We start from the raw sequence: 25,498 nt of genomic DNA, 5'->3' as shown, positions 1-25,498 counted from the left end.
TTTTTGATAACTGATTGGATCTCTTTGCTTGTGATGGGTTGGTTGAGGTCTTCTATTTCTTCTCTGGTCAGTCTAGGTTGTTCATATGTTTCCAGGAAATTGTCCATTTCTTCTACATTATCCAGTTTGTTGCCATACAGTTGTTCATAATATCCTCTTATAATTTTTTTAATTTCTTCAGGATCTGCAGTTATGTCACCTTTTTCATTCATTATTTTGTTTATATGGGTCTTCTCTCTTTTTGATTTTGTCAGTCTAGCTAGGGGCTTGTCAATCTTGTTGATCTTCTCAAAGAACCAACTTTTGGTGATATTTATCCTCTCTATTGTTTTTTTGTTCTCCATGTCATTTATTTCTGCTTTAATCCTTGTTATTTCTTTTCTTCTACTTGGTTTAGGATTGGTTTGCTGTTCATTTTCTAGCTTCTTCAGTTGATCCATTAGTTCTTTGATTTTGGCTCTTTCTTCCTTTTTAATATATGTGTTTAGTGCTATAAATTTCCCCCTTAGCACTGCTTTTGCTGCATCCCATAGGTTTTGGTATGTTGTGTTCTCATTTTCATTCATCTCTATATATTTAGCAATTTCTCTTGCTATTTCTTCTTTAACCCACTGATTGTTTAGGAGTGTGTTGTTTAACCTCCAGGTATTTGTGAATTTTCTAAGTCTCTGATGGTTATTGACTTCTAATTGTATTCCATTGTGGTCAGAGAATGTGCTTTGAATAATTTCAATCTTTTTAAATTTATTGAGGCTTGTTTTATGTCCCAGCATATGATCTATTCTGGAGAAAGTTCCATGAGCACTAGAAAAGTATGTGTATCCTGGTGATTTGGGATGTAATGTCCTGTATATGTCTGTTAAATCTAATTCATTTATCAGATTGTTTAGGTTTTCAATTTCCTTATTGGTCTTCTGTCTGGTTGATCTATCTATAGGAGAGAGTGATGTGTTGAAGTCTCCCACAATTATTGTGGAAACATCAATTGCTTCCTTTAGTTTTGCCAGTGTTTCTCTCATGTATTTTGTGGCACCTTGATTGGGTGCATAGACATTTACGATTGTTATTTCTTCTTGTTGAATTGCCCCTTTTATTAGTATGTAGTGGCCTTCTTTGTCTCTCAAAACATCCCTGCATTTAAAGTCTATTTTATCTGAGATTAATATTGCTACACCTGCTTTCTTTTGGCTGTAGCTTGCATGAAATATTTTCTTCCATCCTTTCACTTTCAGTTTCTTTGTGTCCTTGTGTCTAAGATGAGTCTCTTGTATGCAACATACTGATGGTTCATTTTTTTTGATCCATTCTGTGAATCTATATCTTTTAATTGGGGAGTTTAATCCATTTACACTCAACGTTATAACCGTGAAGGCATTTCTTGAATCAGCCATCTTATCCTTTGGTTTATGTTTGTCATATTTTTCCCCTCTGTCTATTAATATCCTTTATTGTACCCATACCAAATCTCTTTAGTACTGAACCTTTCTCCAAGTCTCTCTGTCCTTTCTTTGTTTCTCTGTCTGTAGGGCTCCCTTTAGTATCTCCAGTAGGGCAGGTCTCTTGTTAGCAAATTCTCTCAGCATTTGTTTGTCTGTGAAAAATTTAAGCTCTCCCTCAAATTTGAAGGAGAGCTTTGCTGGATAAAGTATTCTTGGCTGGAAATTTTTCTCACCCAGAATTTTAAATATATCATGCCACTGCCTTCTCGCCTCCATGGTGGCTGCTGAGTAGTCACTACTTAGTCTTATGCTGTTTCCTTTGTATGTGGTGAATTGCTTTTCTCTTGCTGCTTTCAGAACTTGCTCCTTCTCTTCTGTGTTTGACAGTGTGATCAGAATATGTCTCAGAGTGGGTTTATTTGGATTTATTCTATTTCGAGTTTGCTGAGCGTTTATGATTTGTGTATTTATGTTGTTTAGAAGATTTGGGAAGTTTTCCCCAACAATTTCTTTGAATACTCTTCCTAGACCTTTACCCTTTTCTTCCCCTTCTGGGACCCCAATGAGTCTCATATTAGGACGTTTTATATTATCTATCATATCCCTGAGGTCCATTTCGATTTTTTCAATTTTTTTCCCCATTCTTTCTTTTATGCTTTCATTTTCCATTCTGTCATCTTCCAGGTCACTGATTCGTTGTTCAACTTCCTCTAGTCTTGTACTATGAGTGTCCAGAATCTTTTTAATTTGGTCAACAGTTTCTTTAATTTCCATAAGATCATCCATTTTTTTATTTAGTCTTGCAGTGTCTTCTTTATGCTCTTCTAGGGTCTTCTTGATATCCTTTGTATCCCGTACTATGGTCTCATTGTTCATCTTTAGTTCTTTGAGTAGCTGCTCTAGGTGCTGTGTCTCTTCGGATCTTTTGATTTGGGTGCTTGGGCTTGGGTTATCCATATCGTCTGGTTTTTTCATATGCTTTATAATTTTCTGTTGTTTTTGGCCTCGTGGCATTTGCTGAACTTGATAGGGTTCTTTTAGGATTTGTAGACCATTTGAAGTCCTTATCTCTAATTTATCAGATCTACAGCTTCGTGGAGTACACTTTCTCTAACTAACCAGCAGGTGGCGTCCACGAGCCACCTGTTCTCCACAAGCCAGTTCTCCCCTGCTTAGCCTTTTTGGTGAGTGGGGGAGTGAGTCTTGTGGGGTCCAATTGGTGTACCAAGCTTGCGTGTGTAATTGGTGTTGCCCGCCCTGTATATGGGGCGTGTTTCTGGGCAGTCAGGGATGGGGGGTGGCTCTAACAATCAAATCTCCCTGGTGGTCCTAGAGTTTTAAAGCTGCTGCAATAGTCTAATCCTTCAGTTCAGTCCTGCCACAGTTTGTCTCTGCCACTGACCCACAAGTCCTTGGTATTGGCTATGGCTCCTGAGACTTGCAAGTGGGCCCGTCTTCCAGGCTGTGCACCCCGGGTCCTCTGTTGAGGGATGACTGTGCTATGTCACAGGTGAGTGCCGTCCCCCCAGGGCAGTTCTGGGCTGCTGGGCTGTGTAGGGAGGCTCCCAGTCTGCTGAAATGATGACTGAATGGGGCTTTGTTAATTCACGCTGCTCCACCTTCCCAACTCTGGGACAATCAGCTGAGGTTGCAGGGAAGGCTAATGTCCACGCCCAGTTTTGTGGAGTGTGCCTGTTATTTGAAGCACTTCCGTCACACTGGGTTGTCTGGGGCAGCTCTGGGCTATGGGGCTGGCAATGGGCAGGAGTGTTTCCTGTCCACCAGGATGATGGCTGTGAGCGGACACCCCCCTTTTCTTGGGAAGTTGTGGTGTTTAGTGAATTTTCTCAGCCACTGGATTATTGCCTTTTGTCTCAGAGCTCTCTTAGTTCTGCTCTTGTCTTGACCTGCCCAAATTGCAAGTCTTTGAAGCTTTCTGTATTGGGCTTCTTAGAGTAATTGTTTTAGAAAAAGAAAAAAGGATTAAAAGAAAAAAAAAGGCGGCCCTCCTCAGAGATCTAATGGTCTATTGAAATGCTAAGAGACAAAGCAATTAGGGCCATTAAGGAAAGGTCCACAGGGCAGAGAGATCAGCTTTTCTTCGGGATTTGCATATGAGCCTCAGGGCCTGAGCTCTGCCCTTCCCCTTTCTATGTTCACCAGAACTCCAAACATCCTCCGCTTTTATTTTGGAGTTTTTCGTGTTGTTTTTTTCTATGCCTGTCTCCTCTCTGCTGGGCTGGCTGCTCTCAGATTCTCTGGTGTCTGGTCTCAGTCTATCTATGGTTGGAGTTTGGATCAGTAGAATGAGTTTCCGATAAGGGCTGCCACTGCAGTTCTCCCTTCTCCTTCCCGGAGCTGACAGCCCCTCCTCCCACGGGACTGAGCCTGGCAGGGAGGGGTGCGGGTCCCCTGGCCACAAAAACTTACAGATTTCGCTGATCTCAGCAGTTCCACGTTTTCATGAGTGTTGTATGAAGTATGCCCAAAGTCAGATTGCTCTGTGGTGTCCAGTCCACGCAGTTCCTGGCTTTCTACCTACTTTCCTGGAGGAGTAACTAAAACATACAGCTCACCAGTCCCTATCTGTTCTTTTGTGTGTAGGATTTCAGGTGTCTTGTTCTCCATTTCCTGAGTGTTTTCTTCTGCCTCTTGAGATCTACTGTTTTATGTCTCCATTGTGTTTTTCATCTCTTATGTTGTGCCTTTCATTTCTATAGATTCTGTCAGTTGTTTTTTCAGACTTTCATTTCTACCTTATGTTCTACCCAGTGCTTTTTTTTATATCCTTCATCTGTTTTGCCATATCTTCCCTGAACTTGTTGACTTGGGTTTGGAATTGATTTAGTATATTCCTTTGAAAATCTTTAATTCACTGTTTCATTAAAGTGAAACAATATCTCAACTGTACCTTAATTGAGGTGCAAGTTTTTTCCTTTTATGGGCCATATCTTCATTTTTCCTAGTGTAATTTGTAGCTTTCTCTTGTCAAGGCATCTGCTTTTCTTGGTTATCCTGATCAGATTTTCCCAGACCAGAATGGGTTCAAGTCTCAGAATGGGGTTATATTCAGTTTTGAGTTTCCCTGAGGGTATATCTTAAAAGAATGACAGACTTTCCTGTGAGGCCTCTAGCTGCTATGCTTTTCCTAACCTGTCCAGCAGGTAGCACCTCTCATCCTTTTGCTCCTGACTGGTATAAGGAGTGTGGCCCCTTTAGTTTCTGTTTTGGCTGTTTTCACCCATGCTCTGGGGTCTGAGTTCTGAAGGGATGGAGGGCACTAGAGCTGTGCCACGCATCCTTACTCTTAGGGAAGATACAACCCCTAGGGAGTTATCTTCTACATTTGGATTGCTCCTTTGTCTCTGTGACTTTGCTATTTCCACCCCTGTCTGGGTCAGAGTACTGCAAACTGAAAATGACTGAGGCTCTCTCCACTGAGCCACTCAGGTTGAGAGACAGAAAAAGGGACACAAAGCCCCTTTTAGAGTCAGTCCACAGTCCCCCAGTTTCACCCATGGGTTAGAGAGAGTGCCTGGTCTTCTGGGCTCCCTTTCCAAGGGCACAGGAGTTTTCTGGCTCTTTAAAGTCAGTCATCTCTAAAAACCTCTGTCTGCTTGTTAGGGGTTTGTCTATGTTTGTAGCTTGTATTCAGCAGTTCATATTTGTTAATTAAAACTTGAGTTGGAGCTGGGCTGAGCTATATTTGCTTGCTCTGAGACTGCTGCTTTTTCCTACAGTGAGGTCTTGTAACTCCGATTGCCATGGGGGAAGGGGTCTCCCAGCATGGTTCTGCAGTTTTTACTTACAGATTTTATGTTGCAGTCTCAGCCATTCCACCCAATCCAAGTTGGTGTACAATGTGTGGACAGTCATGGCTGTCCCTTAGCAGTTGTTCCAGATTATCTACTAGTTGTTCCTGATTATTTATTAATTGCTCCAGAGGACTAACTAAATTCCACTCCTCTCTATGCTGTCATCTTGCCCGTCTTCCTCCACAATCAATTTTTGAACATTTCATACTCCAAAAAAAAATTTTAAAAATAATAATTAGAATAAGAATAAAAATCAAAGTAAAATAGAAGATCTAAAACATCCCACCTCCCACCCACCCCCCTTAATATTCATTTAATTTTTTCTAATCATCTGTCCATACACTGGATAAAGGGAGTGTAAGCCACACGGTTTTCACAATCACAGAGTCATACCATGTAAACTATATAATTATATAATCATCTCCAAGAATCAAGGCTACTGAATTGTAGTTCAACAGTTTCAGGTATGTCCTTCTAGCTATTCCAATACACTTAAAACTAAATCTGGATATGACAGATAAATTTTATTCAAGAAATATCATTTTTCAGCATTGTTTCCTATAAGATTGATGGAAACTCTGAACAAATAAGCCCTCAACTGAAAGTTTATGCCATATTATTAGTCACATATTAAATGCACAGAATTCTTCTATGTACACAAGTAAGCACTCACGTACAAAAACAGTTTTATGACTGCTGACATGCCAGCTATCTTTCCTGCAATCATAAATGTCTGGATCCTCTCTGAATCACTACCACAGTATTTTCATTCATAGACAACAGGAGTAAATAGAGGATCTGTAAGAGGAGCATAGACTTGAATTTCTTAGTGTCTAATCCCCTGTGCAATTTCTTTATCACTCAAGCTGATGAGGCTAAGCTATAAAGTCCATTATCCTTGCGATTTTTACCTTGTTCAGGGTGGATATAAAACATCATATAAATTCTATTTGATTTAGTCATCCTAATTTCAGAATCCACTGAACTGAGAGAATATTTGGGGCTGTAATAAAATACACCCTGGCACTTAGATTTGGGAACTTATGCTTCATCCAAATAAAATTGTTTAAGATTTTCATAGACTTTTGAACATCTCTGGAAGATGAATATCTTGAAGAGGATAAAGGACACAGTTTGATGCAATGCAATAGTCCCCAGTTTTATTTGAAACTTTAGAATTTGGTATCTGGTGAACTACTGTCATATTTAGATTTCAGGGGCCTTTTGAAAATCAAAACTTGATTCTTGGAAGATTATGAAATATCCCCTTGATCTTTTCAGAAAGCATTTTTTTTTTATTTTTTACAATTAATTTTTATTTAATAAGAGTCTATACCTAACAAGCGTATACTTTTCCTTCCCAGATACTTTTAACATGAGGAAACAAGAGCACCATACTTTACTTGACATAGCATGTTCTTTAAAATAGGCCAATTATTTTTGTGTTCTTTTTCACTGATTACTAGCCATTTGTTACTGTGTATGGATTTTAGTCTTACTGAGCATATAGTTTCTCATATATAATGTAGAAAAAATAACAAGAGACAGAGAAGAATTGAAGAATATTATTCCTTAGACAGAAGTTTGTATTTTAAAGATAAAAATACAGAATTCCACATACTACCAAATCATTGATAAAAGATGAAAAATGAGAAAACCACACACCAATAATTAGTTCTTGAAATACTTACTTTTTATTATATTAAGAGAGAAAATAAATGAACTATGTGAGAATATAAATGAAGTATTCAACTCAAGAGGTTAGAAAAACAATCAGTTTATATTAGGAAAAAGTTTGAATGCAAAAATCCCATACATAAGAATATAGAAAAATATTAGACTTGATAAATTCAAAAGCTTACAATTATTTAAAAAGTACTGTTAAGACTGAAGAATGCAAATAAGCTCAATAGGAAGAAGATATGGTTAAACTTGAAAGGACATTAATTTAAAAAGTAGTTAACTGATATTATAAACAGTTAAATAGTGGTAATAAAAGATGTTTCTGTAATTGAGAGGGACTTTTCAAAATAAGTTTTCTATTCATATCATCACCAGAAAAAAGAAGGAAAAAAGGAAAAAGAATGGCATATATTAAAAACTCAAAATAGAGCTAAAACTGTTCAAAATCAGTAAAACAGAGAAAATATGTATCTGCTTTCTAGATGGGGAAGGGTATGTTAAGAAAAATATAGTGGTATAAAACAGAATAAAACTGATGGATAAAACTTCATGAACACCTGGAACAAACTCAAAAACTATTTGCAACAAGTATGATAGACGTGTAACTACAGAAACAGCATTTACAAATGAAGAAAAGAGTCTATTCACATGCTTATAAAAAAGGATAAGGCTAATTCTCAGAAAAAAATCATGAGATGTCAAAAAAATCTATTTCAAAAGTTATCAAAGGCAATTTTAAAAGTAAAATATTTTTACTAGAAAATTAGCAAAGACTGAAGAAAGTCATATTATCCAGGGCTGGTGAGTTGCACTGATATATGACATTCTGGAAATACATTTGACTTTATATAATAAGATCTTTATATTTGGTGATGTCCCCTGGTCCAGTACTCGTTAGTTTTAGGAATCTACTCTAGATAAAAAATATGAGCAAAGTTCATGAATAGAGGTTGTAAATCATGATTATTTTTATAATAGTGAAAAACAAAAACTACCTAAATGTCTACAAATGTCTACATAAAGGGGAAAAGTTAAATGAATTATAATGTATAATTATGAAATATTAGGTGGACACTAAAGTGATTTGTAAGAAGATGATGTGGAAAGACTGTTTCAGTATAATACTGTATGGAAAATGCAAGTTATAAAATGTTGTATATATTAGGATCCAATTGTCTAAAATGATGTATAGACATAGACAAATATCTAAAAAAGTACACTAATGATGAGTAGTGCTCATCTGAAACATGAGATTAATTAATTATTGGAATTAAGAATTGTGGAATTTATTCATACTTTTTCTGATCTGAGTTTACTATAAAGAGAATACATTGTTTTCATTATCAGTAAAATAATTTAATACAAGTTTTACTTGATTATTTAAGGTATGGGTCCATAATATCTCAAGTGACTGGTTTTTTAAGTAGACTGGGTATACAATCTGATATTCATAATTATATGAGATGGTAAATATAACTTACCAGTAAATTGAAGACCTAGTATCTTGTGAGAAAAAAAATTAAAAAGGCAGTCACTGGTTGTACCTACCTTTCTGAATGCATTTGGAAAAGAAGTAACAGTTTCATTCCACGATAAGGTATCATATTTGCAGCAATCAGTGACCCACCACCTACTGCTTCTTTGCAAGTTCATCCCTTTTTACCTTAAGTATAGTATTTCTTTTCCTCAATTAGTGACTTGAAAATGATTACTAAGAGAGACTTCATAAATAATTCTGAATTCACAGATCTTGTTTATTTTTGCTGTGAAGGATTAACTATCCTGTGTGGGCCACAAGCTTCCCAGCTCAGATAATGAGTTTCTTCAGTCAGAAAACTTAGAAATCATTATGATTCAATAGAATTGATGGGAAAAACTCTAAACAATGGAGGATATGTCTCCCTAAGCCCCTGAGTACACAATTGCCATTCTTGCTTTCTTGGAGAACAGGTGGATTATATTATAAAAGTCACTTGATCAGAATTCTAACTTGATGTAAAGTCCCCAAAATAGCAAACTGTGTTAAAGTAGAACAATTAGGTAGATATATGCATCATGAACTCAACAACTAACCATAGATTCCCTGTTCTAGAAGGTCTCCAAAGCCAGTTACAGTAAACCTTTTCTTAGAAAGCCCATGCTCAGCCAGAGATAGCTCCTTTGGTCCCTTCAGCTCTGAATCCAAATTGGTTGGAAACTTAAAAACAAACAGTAACTGTAATCTGAGGCTGGTTATGCTGGTGTGGTCTTCAAGGTTTAGGAATCCCTGGAGTCGGTACTTACTTATTTTTATGTATTATCCCAGGGAAATTTTGAATGGATATTACTCAAGCATAAAGAATAGGGTGGCTCCTAACTTTCAGGACCCAGAGGATTAGAATTATCAGCTTCAGCCAAGGTGGCAGGAAACCAGTTCACCCTATTCTCTGTTGTGGTGGTGACAGCTGCAAAGAAGAAGGGCTGGGAGGCACAAAGCTGGTTGGGGTGAGCGATCAGCTTACCTGTGGATGTAGTTTGGAAGTGAACTTGGAGTCTAGGACATAAGATGCAGAATGTTCCAGTAAAGGGAGTACAGGTACATAAGTTATTCATAGTCTGTAAAACAACACTAATAATAACCATTTCACAGAGTTATTGGGAGCTTTTGAACAAGCTCAAGCATGAAAACATCTAGGTCAATGAATAACTGCTATTTTACTGTTGATGGCCTAAGAAAACGTGGGCTAGAGAAACTGCTCTCTAATATTAAAAATCTGACATGCTTAAGTGTAAAGCTTTGGAAGACAATAAATTGCACCTCCTAGAGCTGGAGGTTCTTGGGCAAGTTTCTCAGCCTCTTTATGCCTCATTTTCCACATCTGCTATGCAGGGCATGATAATGATAGCTATCACATAAGACTGTCGGGGTTGTATGAGATAATAAATGCCACGTGTTTAGAATAGTGCCTGGATTGCTCATTAGTGTGTCATCTTCTGGACAAAATGTTAGGCAAGTTTCTCAACCTCTCTGTGCCTCAATTTCTTCTTCTGAAAAATTGAAGGTTGCAAAAAAATAGAGTTCTCATAAGAAGGCAATTAGTCATTAAAGGGAGACATGGGATTGAGTGTAAATATTTTTTTCGTCTGGGAGAAATTTGATCATGTTTAGTTGTCAGTGGGAAGAAGCTAGTAGAAAGTGAGGGGGAGGGGATGGGTGAGGAAAAGGGGAGGGGGAGGGATACAGGGACTGGAGAGAGAGATATCAAAGACACAGGAAAGAAAGGAAGTACTCAACAGAGGTATGATGGGTGCGGCAAACACTGTTAGTTGTTCACAGATCTTTCTCTAAGAATTCCTGTTTTTTCTGTTGTCAGTGTCCATGTATTTGAGGAAGACATTGAATCCATTCCCAATCCATAGGTGTGAATCTGGATTAGCCTAAACCAATTACAGCAATTCTATTCCCATTTCCAATGATTATTTTAGGGATATGCATGTGACACAATTCTAGCCAGTGAGATAAGAGAGAAAACTGCTGGAGATCTTCTTTGTGCCTAAAAACTTTCATTTTCTGAACAACACCCTCTACAAGAGTTACGGGAATTGCCATCTAACAGTGAACACTTGGACCTTTTTACTGGGAAGACACCTGACCCAACCTGCAAGTACACATCATTTGAAAGGTTACTGCTAATTTGTTAATGGATGTTAGTCAACATTGCTTTAATTATTAAATAACATAATATTTTTTGAGACCTAAAATACTCATGTCCTAGATTTTATCATAAAATGAATCCTTATGTCCTGTATTTTACCAAATAAACAGAAGAACTCCCATACTACATAGAAATGTAAAACCAAGAACATATGTAAGGGGGAGGTCGTTTTATCAACAGGTTGCTTTTGTGCACTGGAGCCCTCATTGGATCTCCCTGAGGAGTTACCAAACTGGATGGATGAATGAAACCTCTCCAAATTATTGATTTTTGGAGGCTTTCTAACATGTTGCATGGATTATAGATGGTAGCTTGAGACCTGGTGGGCACTCAATCTGGAAAGTAGCAGCTAATTGAAGAGGGAAAAGATAAATGGGCAGAATTATGAGTAGTGTTCCTTATGGCATCAGAATAATAGGTGACAACAATAGTGATGTAGTAAAAATTTTACTAATTTTGGGGGAGTGAACCAATGAACAGACAGTAGGCTATAGACTGGCCATATAGTCTGGAAAATGGCCCTGAAATGACTGAAAGAAAAAAGATCCTTGGGTTATATAAATTAAAGGATCTGGTTGAAAGTTAATTTAAATTTTAAGGAGAAGTAATTGCAGATTAAAAGGCAACTGATAATGAATAAATCAGAGAGGGAAAACAACATTACTTTAGTATCATTTAGCTATATTTATAAGTAGCTGTAATGGTGAGGTTATTTGTTTGCAGAAACATTCTTGTTCTTTGGAAGCTAAAGGTCCAATATGGGTTACCAGGGAATTTAAGCAACATTATATCTGGAGTCATCTATGTGATGCATCTCAATTACTCTAACACCATGTATGAAAAATTGGAAAACTTATATGGTTGATTTTTCTTCCGGTTCTCATTTTACAGGTTGTATTCATTATTAAAAAAGAACCAAAAGCAAAAAAAAAAAAAAGCCTCTATTTGGAGAGCACATGTGAAAAGTGTTGACTCCGGGATGCACACAAAGGACTATGGTCAAAAACAGATCTATACTTTACTGTGAAATTATTTTTCTAAGTGATGACCTTAGATAGGGGCCTGGATGTGATGGATAAAAACTACCTGCTGCATGCTCACAATGTCAGAATATTTTTGCTCTACTGCTTGTTAATCTTAATTTTGCAGGTTGATGATAATAACCAAAGTAAAGAATACATGAAAACAGAAACCAATACCATTTTAGGATTGACTATGTGGGCTGAACTTAGTGCCAATATCTACTGGTGCTGCCTGTGGAAAGCTCTTTGGTATACCAGAACCAAAGTATATTTGAGAGGGCTAATACCAATATGACATTATCTTGGGGAGCTCAACATTTTTGGATCCAAAACATATACTTGAATTTTACTCGGGCAATACATGTATGGCAGCAACATACTTAGTGGATAAATTAATATTGTCAAAAATATTCTAAAAGAACCTGGTGAAGTTGACAATGTTCTATGAATCCAATCAGAAATTGCCTTTACTGAAGACAGCCATAATGAAGAAATTGACTTATTGGCCTTCATTGACTACAAAGAAGGGAGTTTTTTTTTTTTTCAGGAGAATGTGAAAGGGTGTTAAGGAAGCTGGATGGGTGTGACTGTTGCAGAAAAATTTATAAAACAACATCAACAAATAGTTATAAAGCATGCCAGAAAAAAATAGTGGGCAAAATCATGCACTCTGACCCTAGAGAGGCTGTAAAATATGTTTCTCTCAGTGAATGCATAAGTAGGTACCTCAAAGTCAATGGCAGCAAAAGCACAGGAATGAATTCATGGGAAACTTTTGGTCCACATAGCCCAGGAGAATGTGTGATATGCTTAGGTGCTCACTAACTTCCAAGGCCTTACACATAAACTAAAATCTGAAGTACCCAATAGCAGTTAGTTGGAAATGGATACCTATTAAACTTCATTAGGATTTCATTGCTTGGAAGATGATAATCACTGCTTAAAGATCAAGTTAATTGGGATCTCATGTCAGTACAGTCTTATAGGATGAAACAGGGCATATGTCTAGGCCTGTGAGAGATGCAGAATCTAGAATTAGCTGAGACTTGGCTAGATTCATACCTCATTCCATGACATCATTTGTTAGATGGGCAAGGGATTGTCAATTGCTAGTGTACAGAAACAAACTGATGTTGGTGTGCTTATCCTTTGCCCTGCAACATTTTTGAGTTGGTATATTAGCTCTAGCAGATTTCTAGTGGATTCTTTGGCATTTTCTCTACATAGGATCATGTCATTTGCAAATAGAGATGATTTTATTTCTTCCTTACAAGTTTGGATGACTTTTATTTCTTTTCCTTTCCTAGTTGTTCTGGCTAAAACTTCCACTACAATGTTGAATAATAGTGATTAAAGCAGGTATGTTTATGTATTATTGATTTGGGGTCAAGAGCTTTCAGTCTTTCACAACTGAGTATGATGATAGCTTCATGTTTTCATACATTTCCTTTATGATGTTCAGGAAATTCCCTTCTTTCTAAGTATTTTATCAAGAATGGGTGCTGGATTTTGCCACATGCCTTTTTTTTTTTTTTTTTCATCAATTGAGATGTTCATGTGTTTTTTTATACTTCACTATATTAATGAGCCATATTGTATTGATTGATCTTATGTCACCTCCATCCATTACCAAAACTTTTTCATCATGCTAAACAGAAACCCTGTACCAAATGAGAATTACTGCCTAAATCCTTACCCCCACCATGGCCCCTGTATTCCAGTTTCTGACTTTATGAGTTTTCTTAATCCACTTATTTCATATCACCAACACCATACAATATTTGTTCTTTTGTTCCTGGTTTATTTAAATCAACTTGATGTCTTAAGGGTCATCTATGTTATCTCAGGTATGGAAATTCACTCCTTTTATGACTAATATTCCATTGTATGTATATACAACATTTTGTTTATCCATTCATCTTTTGATGGACACCTGAGTTGCTTCCTTTTTTGGCAATTGTGAATAATATTGCTATTAATATCAGTGTCCAAATATATCTGTTTGAATCACTGCTTTCAATTCTTTTGGATATATATCTATAAGTGAGATTGGGAGTCATATGGTAATTCTATACTTAACTTTCTGAGACATTCTCAAAATGTTGTGCATAGCCACTGCACTATTTTATATTACATCAACAATACATGATTGTTCAAATTTCTCCATAGCCTTCCAACACTTTTTATTTTCTGTTTTTTAAATACTATCCATTTTAGTGAGTGTAAAATGGTTTCTCATGGTTTTGATTTGCATTTCCCTAATGTATAATGACATTCAGCATCTTTTCACATGCATATTGGCACTTTTGCATATCTTGTTTGGAGCAGTATCAATTCAAGCCTTTATACTGCCACCCTTTTATTTGTGCAATTTTATTTCATGTAAACTACACCACACTTTCTGTGGTAGGTAGTTTTATCATGCCCATTTTTTTAATTTGTTTTTTTTTTATTAAAGGAGTTATAGGTTTACAGAAAAATCATGTAAAAAATTCCCATTTCCCCACCCTCCTAACAGTTTGCATTAGTGCAGTACCTTTGTCACAACTGATGAAAGAATATTATAATTGTATTATTAACTATAGTCCATAGATAACAATAGGGTGTATTTTTTCCAACTATACCACCATATTATTAACATCCAGCATTAGTGTGGTAAATTTGTTATAATTTATGAAAGAATGTTTTTATAATTGTACTGTTAACTATAGACCATCATTTACAATAGGGTTCATTGTGTTATATAGTCCTTTGTTTTATATTTTAACTTTTATTCTAGTAACACATGTTTGACCTAAAATTTCCTTTTTTAACCATGTTTGCATATGTAATTCAGTGGTTAATTACATTCACAATATTGTGCTACCGTCAAAACCATCCATTTCCAAAACTTTGCAATCAACTTAAATAGAAATTCTGTGCACATTAGGCAGTAAATTCCCATTCTCTACCTCTAATTTAGCCCCTGGTATCCTATATTCTAGACTCTATTTCTATGAGTTTGAATATTCTAATTATTTCATGAGTGAGATTATACAGTATTTGTCCTTTTGTGCCTGTCTTATTTCCCTCAATATAATGTCTTCAAAGTTTTTCCATGTTGCCACATGAACCAGCACTTCATTCCTTTTTAATGCTGACTATTAATCCATTGTATGTTTATACCACATTTTATTTACACATTAATTGGTTTCTGGATACTTGGGTTGCTTCCATCTTTGGCAACTGTGAATAATGCTGCTAAGAACATCAGTGTGCAAATAGCTGTTCAATTCACTGCTTTCAATACTTTGGGGTCCATACCTAGCAGAGGGATTGGTGGGTCATATGCTAATTCTATACTTAGTTTTCTGAAGAACTGCCAGCTGTTTTCCACAGCAGCTGCACCATTTTACATTTCTACCAGAAACCTGAATAAGTGTCCCTATTTCTCCACATCCTCTCCAAAATTGTAATTTTCTGGTTTTTTTGTTTACTTGTTTGTTTGTTTTTTAATAGTAATGCAATTCTAGTGAGTGTGAAATGGTACTCATTGTGGTTTTGATTTGCATTTTCCTACTAGCTAATTATGTTGACCATTTTTCCATGTTTTTTTTTTTAGCCATTTGTAAATACTCTTTGGAGAAATGTCTACTCAAATATTTTGCCCATTTTTAACTGGGTTGTTTGATTTTTTTATTATTGAGTTGTATGATTTCTTTATATATTCTGAATAGATATCCTTATTTAGATATGTGGATTCCAAATATTTTCTTCCATTGGGTAGGTTGTCTTTTCATTTTTCTGATAAAGTCCTTTGATGCAAAGTTTATAATTTTGATGAGGTCCTATTTATCTATTTTTTTCTTTTGTTGCTTGTGTTTTGTGTATCATTGCATAACACAAAATCCTGGAGATGCTTGCCTACATTTCTCCTAGGAGTTTTATAGTCCTCGTTCTTTTATTTAGGTCTTTTATCCATTTTTGTATATGGTGTGAAGTAGGGATCCTTCTTCATTCTTTTGCAATATATATATCCAGTTTTCCCAACACCATTGTTGAAGAGACTATTCTTTCCCAGTCAAATGGGAAATGGTAGCCTTGTCAAAAGTAAATTGATCATAGATGTAAGTGTACAATTCTTTTCATCTGCTGTTGGAAATGACTTATTACTTTTTTGAGGATTTCTATCTATATTCATTAGGTATATAGGTCTGTAATTTTCTTAACTTGTGGTATTTTTATTTGGCTTTGGTATTAGGGTAATAATGGCCTCACAGAATGTGTTCAGAAGTATTCCCTTCTCTTTAATTTTTTTGGAAGTGTCTAAGAAGCATTTGTGTTAATTCTCCACAAAATGTTTAGTAAAACTCAATAGGGATGTCATCTAGTCCTGGGCTTTTCTTGAATGTGGTACATTAAACTCTGCTGCTTTTAATGGAAAGCCATCCCTTTTCCTAAATAGAATTTTGTGAATAATAATGCCCTCACATATTTGGGGGCTCTGTTGCTAGTTGAAAATATGTTTATATGTTCAAAATCATTTTGATACGTCAACACTTTGCTCAATATATAGTGTCCATTTTTGTCCTTTGTAACAGTTTTTGACTAAATATCTATGTTATCTGATATTGGTTTATCCACCCCAGCTCTGGTTTGCTTGCTATTTGCAAGAAATATTTTTCCGTTCTTTTACTTTCAACCAATTTGTGTATTCGTATTTAAGAGGAGTCTCTTAATGAACAATATGTAGGTACATCATGCTTTCTTCTCTATTCTTCCAGTCTATTCTTTTGATTGTAGGGTTTCATGCATTTAAATTTAAAGTAATTACTGATAATGAAGGGCTTAATTCTGACATTTTGCAATTGGTTTCTGTAATTTGTGTCCCTTTTTCTGTTCTTCATTTATTCCATTATTCCTTACTGTTGTGTTTAGTTGATCTTTTTGAGTGAAACATTAAGAATCACTTTCTCATTTTGTTTTGTGATAAATTCTTGACATCCTAAAGCTATAATAATCTTGTTTGATTCATTATCTATCTAACTTAAATAGCATATTAAATCTAGTATTCATGCTCCTCCATCCTCTCCTTTAAGTTGCTCTTTGAACACTACAATTTTCCACTGTGTCCCAAACCATATATTTTAATTGCTTTTTATGCATTGTATTATGTAAAAGATAAAATGTGGGGTAACAAAGCATAATTTAAAAATCTGGCATTTATATTTCCCCATGTAGTGACTTTTGCCTGAGATCTTTCTTTCTTTTTACAGTTTGGTCTATGGTCTAGTTTCCTTCATTTTAAACCTGAGGAGCACAGTTTAGCTTACTTTTAGGGCAGGTCCAGTGGTGATGAATTCCCTCAGCTTTTGTTTAATCTCTCACTTTTTTAAAAATTAGTTTTACTGATATAAAAATTTTGGATGACATTTATTTTTTTTTCAGTACTTTAAATGTGTCATCCACTGTTTTCTAGCCTCCATGATTTCTGATGAGAAACTGGTATTTGATCTTATTTGAAGATCTTTGGTTAATGATGTGTTGCTTCTCCTTTGCTTTTTTCACAATTCTTTCAATGATTATTATTGACATTCAACAATTTGATTTTTATATATCTCTTTATGTGTCTCTTTGACTTTATCCTATTTGAAGTTGAGATTTTTGGGTGTATATATTCATGTTATTTGCCAAATTTGGGAAGTATTCAGCCACTATTTCTTCAGATGTTCTCCTTTCTCTCTGTCTTCTCCTGGAACTCAACTTTGCAGATATTGATACAAATGATGTGTCCCCAGATCCCTTTGTCTCTGTTCAATTTTCTTCATTCTTTTTCTTTATGTTCCTCTAACTGGAAAATTCTAATTGTCCTATCTATAATTTCACTAATTATTTTTTCTTTCAGCTCAAATTTGCTTTGAATCCTTCTATAAATATTCTTAAAAAAAATCAGTCACATCATTTTTCATGTCCTGTATTTCTGTTTGGTTCTTTTCCATATAAAACATTTTATTTATATTCTTATTTTCTTCATATATTGTTTTCCTGATTTCCTTTATTACTTTGATTGTTCTTGCCTTTAGCTCTTTAAGCAAATTCAATACAGTTATTTTAAGCTTTGTTGCTGGTATTTTCAAGGTCTTGGTTTCCTCATTGATGGTTTCTTTTGCTTTATTATGCTCCTCTCAATGACCTATGTTTTCTTGTGGTTTCTTTTTTTTTTTTAATGACATAATTTTTGGTAAAAATCTGGACTTTTTAATATTTTAATTTACTGTCAATGGGAATCAGTACTCTCTTTTCTGCAGGGTTTACTAATCTTTTCTCTTTTAATTGTTAATGGCTATAGTATGCTGTTTTTCTACTGCATTTTCACACTATGGAAAGACTATTCCTTGATGTTTGTGGTCACTAAGGCTCTATTCCTTTAGTTTTTAATGCACTAGTGTTATGACAGTTATTTCATGAATTTCAGGAGGTAATAAAGAAAAAAAAAAAAAACCAAACTGAAAGAGATTTATTTTCCCAGTCTTTGCAGATTTGCTCTGGACTGGTGCTTTCCTTCCATACTTAGCCAGCATTGCACAGGCTGAAGTGAAGGCAGAGGGCCCTCTCAAGTCTTTTGGTGCATGAGTCTTTCCCTGTGCTAATATGCATGGCCTTTTTAACTCCCTGTGTAAAAGGACAATCCAAGGCTTTATCCCCTGCCCTCCAAACTGCAGCTTTTCTCACAGCCCTGGGCTTCATATTGTATGTCAATTTTTTTATCTTTTGTCCCATGCAGCTGTGGTTCAACTGTTATCTTCCAGTGTTTTAGTGGATCAGTCAGCCTCTTCTATGCCCAGTGTAATTTCTAGGAGAAGCAAGGCAAAAATGAATGTCTTGCATTAGTCCTTCAGACTGCCACAAATTGAATTGGGGCAGATATACATGCACCCCAATAAGCAAGGAAGGGTTACCCTGCTCCCTCTGGAACCCAGGAAAGAGATTCATATGGAAGTAAGCCTTGGTGCCACACAGAACTGAGGAGGAATTAGGGGTGGGTGGTAAAGGTGCCATGAGGTTTTGCTACCATTTGTTCTTATCTTGATTCAGCATTTGCTTATTTTAACACTTTGATTGATTTCCAATGACTTATCAATTGGAATCAATCCAATGATTTCCAATTGACTTATTAAAGACCTTGTTTCACAGTCTGCCAATTTCTAGTGTTTCAGATAAATCTGATGCCAGTCGCATTTTACTCCTTTAGGCAAACTTTTTTTTTCTCTTTCTCTGGAAAAATTTATATTGCCTAATTATCATTGGATAATGAGATAAGTCTGGAAGTAGGTCTCTTTAAATTCACACTAATGACGCTTGATAGACTCTTCCATTATAAACACTTGTGTCTTTCTTTATCTCTGGAATATTTACTTTCTTTTTATCTTTGATTACTTTCCATGCTCCAATATTTATGTTCTCTCCTTATGGGACTATAAATAGATGCACTTTGTCATATACATTTCAGTAATACAAATTCCTCTGATGCATTTTCCATCTATATAAGTAACAATATCATTAAAATTAGCAGCTTAAATTTTAACCTCTTTACAAGGAATTATTAATTCTATTTAACTGATTTTTTCATGTTGTTAATCATTTTCATTTATCAGGGACTCTTCCTTGTTTTCTGAATGGTCTTCTATATTAGCAACATGCTTTTATTTTTGGATTTGATATCCTATTGAATCTCTAATAATATACAAATTGGTATTTATAAAAAAGTTTTATGTTGCAATAAGTTTATTTTTTTTTTCTAAAATATGAAAATGGCTATGGATCATCTGATAGGCCATTGAATACACCCTTTGAGTACCACCCATTAAGTACCAGTGCCACTCAATGAAATATTACCAAAAGATAAGCTGATGAACAGCGAAATATATCCTAAATAGCTCACATTCACAAGATAATGAAACCTTGCTGACTGCATGGAGTATAAGACAAATTAAACTTGTTCCCTCCTCATTTCTCGCATTACACACTCTTCCCAGATGATGCTTCATGCATTTATGTTTTTAATTACCATCTGTATACTAAAGATTCCTACATTTTTCCAGCCCAATCCTGTTTCTAAGGATGAGAGCCCTATATTCAGCTGACTCCTGTACATTGCTTTTTGGATGTCTCCCATGTCATCTCATCAAATGTATTCCAAAGACACTCATCTTCTCTGTGTTTCATCTTGAGTTTCCAATTCCATTCAATGTTCTAAGCCAGAACCTGGATTTCACCCATGTCTCTTTTCTCTCTAATCTTTATCCTACTTCATGTTCATTTGTTTGTAAAACCTAATTGTCTCTTGAATCCTTTTCTATCTCTCCATGATAGGCTGGTTTCCTAGACGCAAGAATCTGGCACAGAGATTTTTGTGACAGAGATTTACAGGAGAAAGTTTTGCATTAAATAGATTATAGAAGAGAGAACAAAAGGTGTGGTCTCAACAAAGTCTGGCTTCCACATAGAGCAGAGTCAGTGGAACTGGGAAAACAGATTCCAATACAGAGTGGTTTTCCATGTGAGTCATGGTGTCTAGTGTTTTGTATCTCTCTGCCAATCAGTCATTGGACACTGGTAGGCCCTGGGGCAGTGGGGATAATCCCTCATGTCAGGCAGCTCTCATTTAATCTGGTGCAAATATCCAAAGAAGGAAGGTATATGAGCTGTTAGAAGCCCAGAATCAAAGCAGCTGGGACATGGTGGTACCGATCTAGTGAAGAAAATTTCTGCTAGAAAAAACAGTATCCACCACATTCTGAATCCCCACTGACACCAACACAGTTCAGATTTTCATTCTTTAATCTCCTGTTCTCTTGCTTTAAGTCTTTTACCCACACCATGCTAGAGTTATCATTTTAAAACTCAAGATTAATTGTTTTAGTCATTAGTTTAAAAGACCTCTCAATATTTCTCTTACATTGCCCTTAGCATCAAGTCTTAACATGACTATAGGCTCTTCTTGACCTTCGCCATTCACATCCCTCCAGGTTCATGTCTTGTTATTTGTGCTGTTACCCTCTGAGTGCTCAGTATAGTGCCTGGCATGTGACAGGGATTCAATAAATACTTTGTTATATATTCCCTCTCCTAAGAATGCTCTCACTGCAACCTGATGCCTCTGTCTCTGTGGACTCCTTTGCATCCTTCAGGTCCCATGCTTTATATCTTTTATCTAGGAGGTCTTTCCTTACCCTTTCCTGACTTTGCTGGTTATTGTTCCCATGAGCTTTCATAGCACCCCATGCTATTGTAATCTCTGCTCACTTCTGGGAGTCTCCCAATGCATCATAAGCTCTGAAGATGTGCAGCATGGCAGGACTGATGCCTCTTTTATATTCACCACTGAAGCCCAACACTATCACGCTGCCTGCTACTCTCCTTGGACTCAAAAATATTCATTGCTTAATGAAGGAAGGAAGGAAGAAGTGGGAAATATTCACCTTAAAATTGATTTATGTGCAGACAGAGCCACATTTAAAAAAAAAAAAAACATTTAATAATGAAATATTATCAAAAGTTAAACTGATAAACAAGGAAATATATCCTAAATAGCTCACATTCACAAGATAATGAAACCTTGCTGACAGCATGGAGTATAAGACAAATTCAACTATTTGTTCATATGCTGGGAATCTTTCTTTCAATTTCTTCATCACTCAAGTTTAAGCAAGAGCAATAAATTGTGATTCCCCCATGATATCTAGCTAAAATTCTCCTTAGAATCTGGATCAGATAAAGTTAGGAAACAATTCCCATGACTCCCATACTACTTTTTTTTTTCTTTATTAGAGTAGCTGAGTATTTATAGAACTATCAGAAGTAAAATACAGGCTTTTCATAAACCACTCTATTTCAGCACCTTACATTGGTGTGGAACACTGGTTTACAATTGATGATGACACATTTTTATAATTGTATTAACTATAATCTATCATTTAATTTAGGGTTCACCATTTGTGTAGTGTTGTTCCATAGATTTTTTTAAAAAAATTATTCTGTTACCATATATGCAATCTAACTTTTCCTCTTTTAGTCACATTCAGATACATATGTCAGTGCTGTTAACTACATTCACAAATTGTGCTGCCATCACCACCATCCATCACCAAAACATTTCCATCATTCCAAGATGTATAGAACACTTCAAAAATCTGCAAGTCATTCTTGTACCAGGGCCATGCTAATTTTCTATGTTTCCTTCCAACTTTAGTGTACATGCTGCTGAAGCAAGGACCTTCCATCCTATTTTTATGATCTGTATTTTATCTAATTTATTCATATTATTTATACTCAGGTACATTCATTCAGTGTTTATTGTGTACCACCTGTTGTGTTACCTTGCAAAATAATTGCATCTTGCTGGCAAGTATTTCATAGACTATAAGTGCATATTTAACAAATAGACATTTCTGCCTGACATTCAAGTGTTACTTTATTTGAATCACTAGTCTTTATTTTGAGATATCAGTTGGGTTAAATGAGCAGTACAAATTTGCTCTGAATCCCATAAGAAACACAGCATAATCTCATTACCTATCACTCAGAGATTAAATGGCCATTAATTTTATAGCTCTGAATTATAGTTAGTTACAACGATGTCACAGGCAATAATTGATCATCAATTTTGATATATAAACATAAGAGTTATTAATGAAAAATTAGTGGATTTTTATCCCAAGATAATGAAAAATATATATATAGTGTGCCCAGCAGAGTCTCTGGCTCAATAAATTGTTGGCATTATAATTTTTTGACAGTTCTCTCATCATTGCTTGGAAGATTTTCATAGCAGTTAGAGCATGACTGTGAAATCTATCAAAACAAGCATCTGTATTGTTATGTTCCCATTTCTGTCAGTTTCCTCATATGCAAAATGGGGATTGTAGTAGTATCTATCTCTTTGGATTGTTATATTTTTCCCAATACCAATATATTTTAATATTTTTTTTTATTTTTTATGAGGAAAAGTTTATGAATCCATACACAAGAATTAAGTCCATAAAGCTAAGCTACAATTTAGCATAATTTTCCAAATATGCAAAAAAGTGGTCTTCAGGTTTTTTCTGATTTCTTGCCCTCATTTCTGCTTCCTTCGATGCATTGTAGTGATTAGTTTTTCAATCTCCCACAAGTATCTCTTGTTGAGTTAATCCCCAAATCCCAGATATACTTTTTTCCTTTTCTTTTTTTAACAGTTTTATTCACACAGCATGCAAATCATCCAAACTATACTATCAATGGCCCTGAGTAAAATCACAAAACTGTGCATTCACCCCCAAATGTACTTTTGACCCTTTCCTCAGTTGAAATTTTGTTGGGATCCAGAGACATTTAAAAATCATCTGGACTAGCTTTCCTACTGAACAGTTTCCTCATAGCATTTATCATCTGGTCATTTCTTAAAGTATAAATTAAGGGATTTAACATGGGAGTTATGAGAGTATAGAATACAGCAACTGCTTTATCAATGGGTAGATTAGTTGGAGGTCTCATGTACACAAATATGCAAGGCACAAAAAACAAGATGACGGCTGTGATGTGGGAGGCACAGGTGGACAGGGCTTTGCGCAAGATTGCAAATGAAGAGTGCAAGATGACCACATAGGAGACCAGCAAGAGGAGGAAGTTTAACATGCAGAGGAACCCACTGTTAGCAGCTACAAAAAGTCCTAGAGTGTGGGTGTCAGTGCAGGCAAGATTGAGCAAAGGGTTCAGATCACACATGAAGTGATCTATGATGTTGGGGCCACAGAAGGGTAATCGAAATGTGAAGAGGATCTGTATGGCTGCATGAAGAAAAACTCCCAACCATGACACCCCCACAAGTAGCCCACACGACTGCCAGTTCATGATGGTTGTGTAGTGCAAGGGCTTGCATATGGCCACATAGCGGTCATAGGCCATCACAGTAAGCAGGATGACCTCAGCACCTCCAAAGAAATGTTCCCCAAAGACTTGGGTCATACGTCCATTGAATAGGATGGTCTTCTTCTCATGGAGTGAATCCACAATTAGTTTTGGAGTATTGACAGAGGAATAACAGGCATCTATGAAGGAGAGATAGGCCAGGAAATAGTACATGGGGGAACCCAACAATGGACTGGTGACAATGGTGACCACAATAACCACATTTCCTACCACAACAGTGATGTAGATGACAAGAAACACAACAAATTATGACTTTCTGCATTTCTGGATTCTCTCTAAGCCCCAGTAGTACAAACTCTGTCACGTTGTTTCTACTCTCCATGAATTGCATGGGGAATTTAATTATATTACCTGAACAGAAAGTTTTCATTAGTATGTCTTTAAATTTATTAAACTTCCTCATTATAAGAAATAATAATGTCAGGATTCTATTTATTTGTCAGTTCTTAGGAGGTTTTTTTTTTTTTTTTTGACATGGGAGAAAAAAGTACTTAAACTACTTTCCAGTTGAAATGCTGTTAAGAGTCTATATATGAAGATATTTTGTAAACAGATAAAATAGGAGATCATCTGTGCTTGCTGACAACTAATAGCCAAACTTAGAAGCAATGGCAAGTATGTATATTTACTTATAATCTTGGAAAGGTAGATAGAAGATGCATCTAAAATCCATGGGTATAAAGCTAAAGAATTTACTCTAAATACAATAAAAAATTTAAAACCATGGAAGATGCGTAGCATATGAATGGAAGGATGTACAGAAATCTGGGAAAAGAGAAATGTTGCATTATTGGGGTATTGTAAAGATCTTTGTGTGTCTTGGAGAAAGAATGGGCTAAGATTCAAAAAGGTGGTGGAAGTCAGAGATAGAGAAACTAGTTAAGAAACTGTAGCAGATGACATAAGGAATAACAGGCTCATGGTAATGAAAGAAAGCATAAAAATTCTGCTATAAAGCATTCAAACATAACATACTCTAGATTGTTATAACAAACAATACCAAAATAGCAATTTTCTTTTCATATTACCATAATAATTATAATTTTGATACTCTTTTGGAGGTACATCAGCCTACACACACACACACACACACACACACACATACACACATACACACACAGAAACATATATATATATATATAGATGTACATAATGTGCATATTGGATGTTTTAAATATTTTTTAAAATGTGGTACAGATTTCATTGAAGGGCCCCCTAATCTTGATCTTGGCACTTCTCTCAGTCTCTGATCTCTCCTTCCCTATTCCTAGCTCTCTGTGGTCCCCCAAGAGACTTCTGCAAAATGCTGAAAGTGACTGTCACAGTGGTTTTGTGTATTGGTTTTAGAATCAGAAGACCAGCTAAAATCTTGGTGCTTTCACTTGCAACTTCTTTGATCTAGGGTGCATTCCTCAATATCCTACATCCTGTATAATCAGAATAATAATATCCACCTCAGAGACTGAACTGGTTGAGAGATAGTATGTGAACATATCCAGCACAGGGCAGGGGACACATATAGGCTTTCATATCTTCCATCTTATGACTGACTGTGAAAGCACCTGGAGATCAGAAGAAATGACACTTAGAAAAATTATACAGAGAAACATGTAACCATGTGAAAAGCACAAGAAGATTAATCCCTAAGTTTATCTTTAAAGAATCGACCAGTACTTACACTATCCAACTCATAATAGCTATTGACCCCAGGAAGGATTCTTCAGGTTCTTGGTTGGCTAAACTTATCAGCTGATTTTTATGTCATTTACTATTCCTATTTGTGTCTGTTGTGTGCATATTTAAATGTTGTTTCCACCCTTATTATTAGTGTTGATTTTTTCTGAAGATTAAAGTATGGTGGCAGAAGTCAGAGATCTCGGTTACAGTCCTAGAAA

General features: G+C 35.7%; 1 non-coding gene and 1 pseudogene across 1 annotated transcript; both read right to left on the bottom strand.

The window, feature by feature from the left end:
- Positions 1–21,802: 21,802 nt before the first annotated feature.
- Positions 21,803–21,905, bottom strand: LOC119518346. Its single transcript, XR_005213736.1, has one exon. It is a non-coding gene; the product is annotated as a U6 spliceosomal RNA (small nuclear RNA).
- Positions 21,906–23,006: 1,101 nt separating this feature from the next.
- On the bottom strand, positions 23,007–23,925 carry LOC119517270 (annotated as a pseudogene).
- Positions 23,926–25,498: the final 1,573 nt, after the last annotated feature.

This window comes from Choloepus didactylus, chromosome 21 (genome assembly GCF_015220235.1).
Source record: "Choloepus didactylus isolate mChoDid1 chromosome 21, mChoDid1.pri, whole genome shotgun sequence".
Lineage (NCBI taxonomy): Eukaryota > Metazoa > Chordata > Mammalia > Pilosa > Megalonychidae > Choloepus > Choloepus didactylus.
Note: the sequence above shows the minus strand (reverse complement) of the source record. Positions and strands in the feature narration are given on the sequence as shown.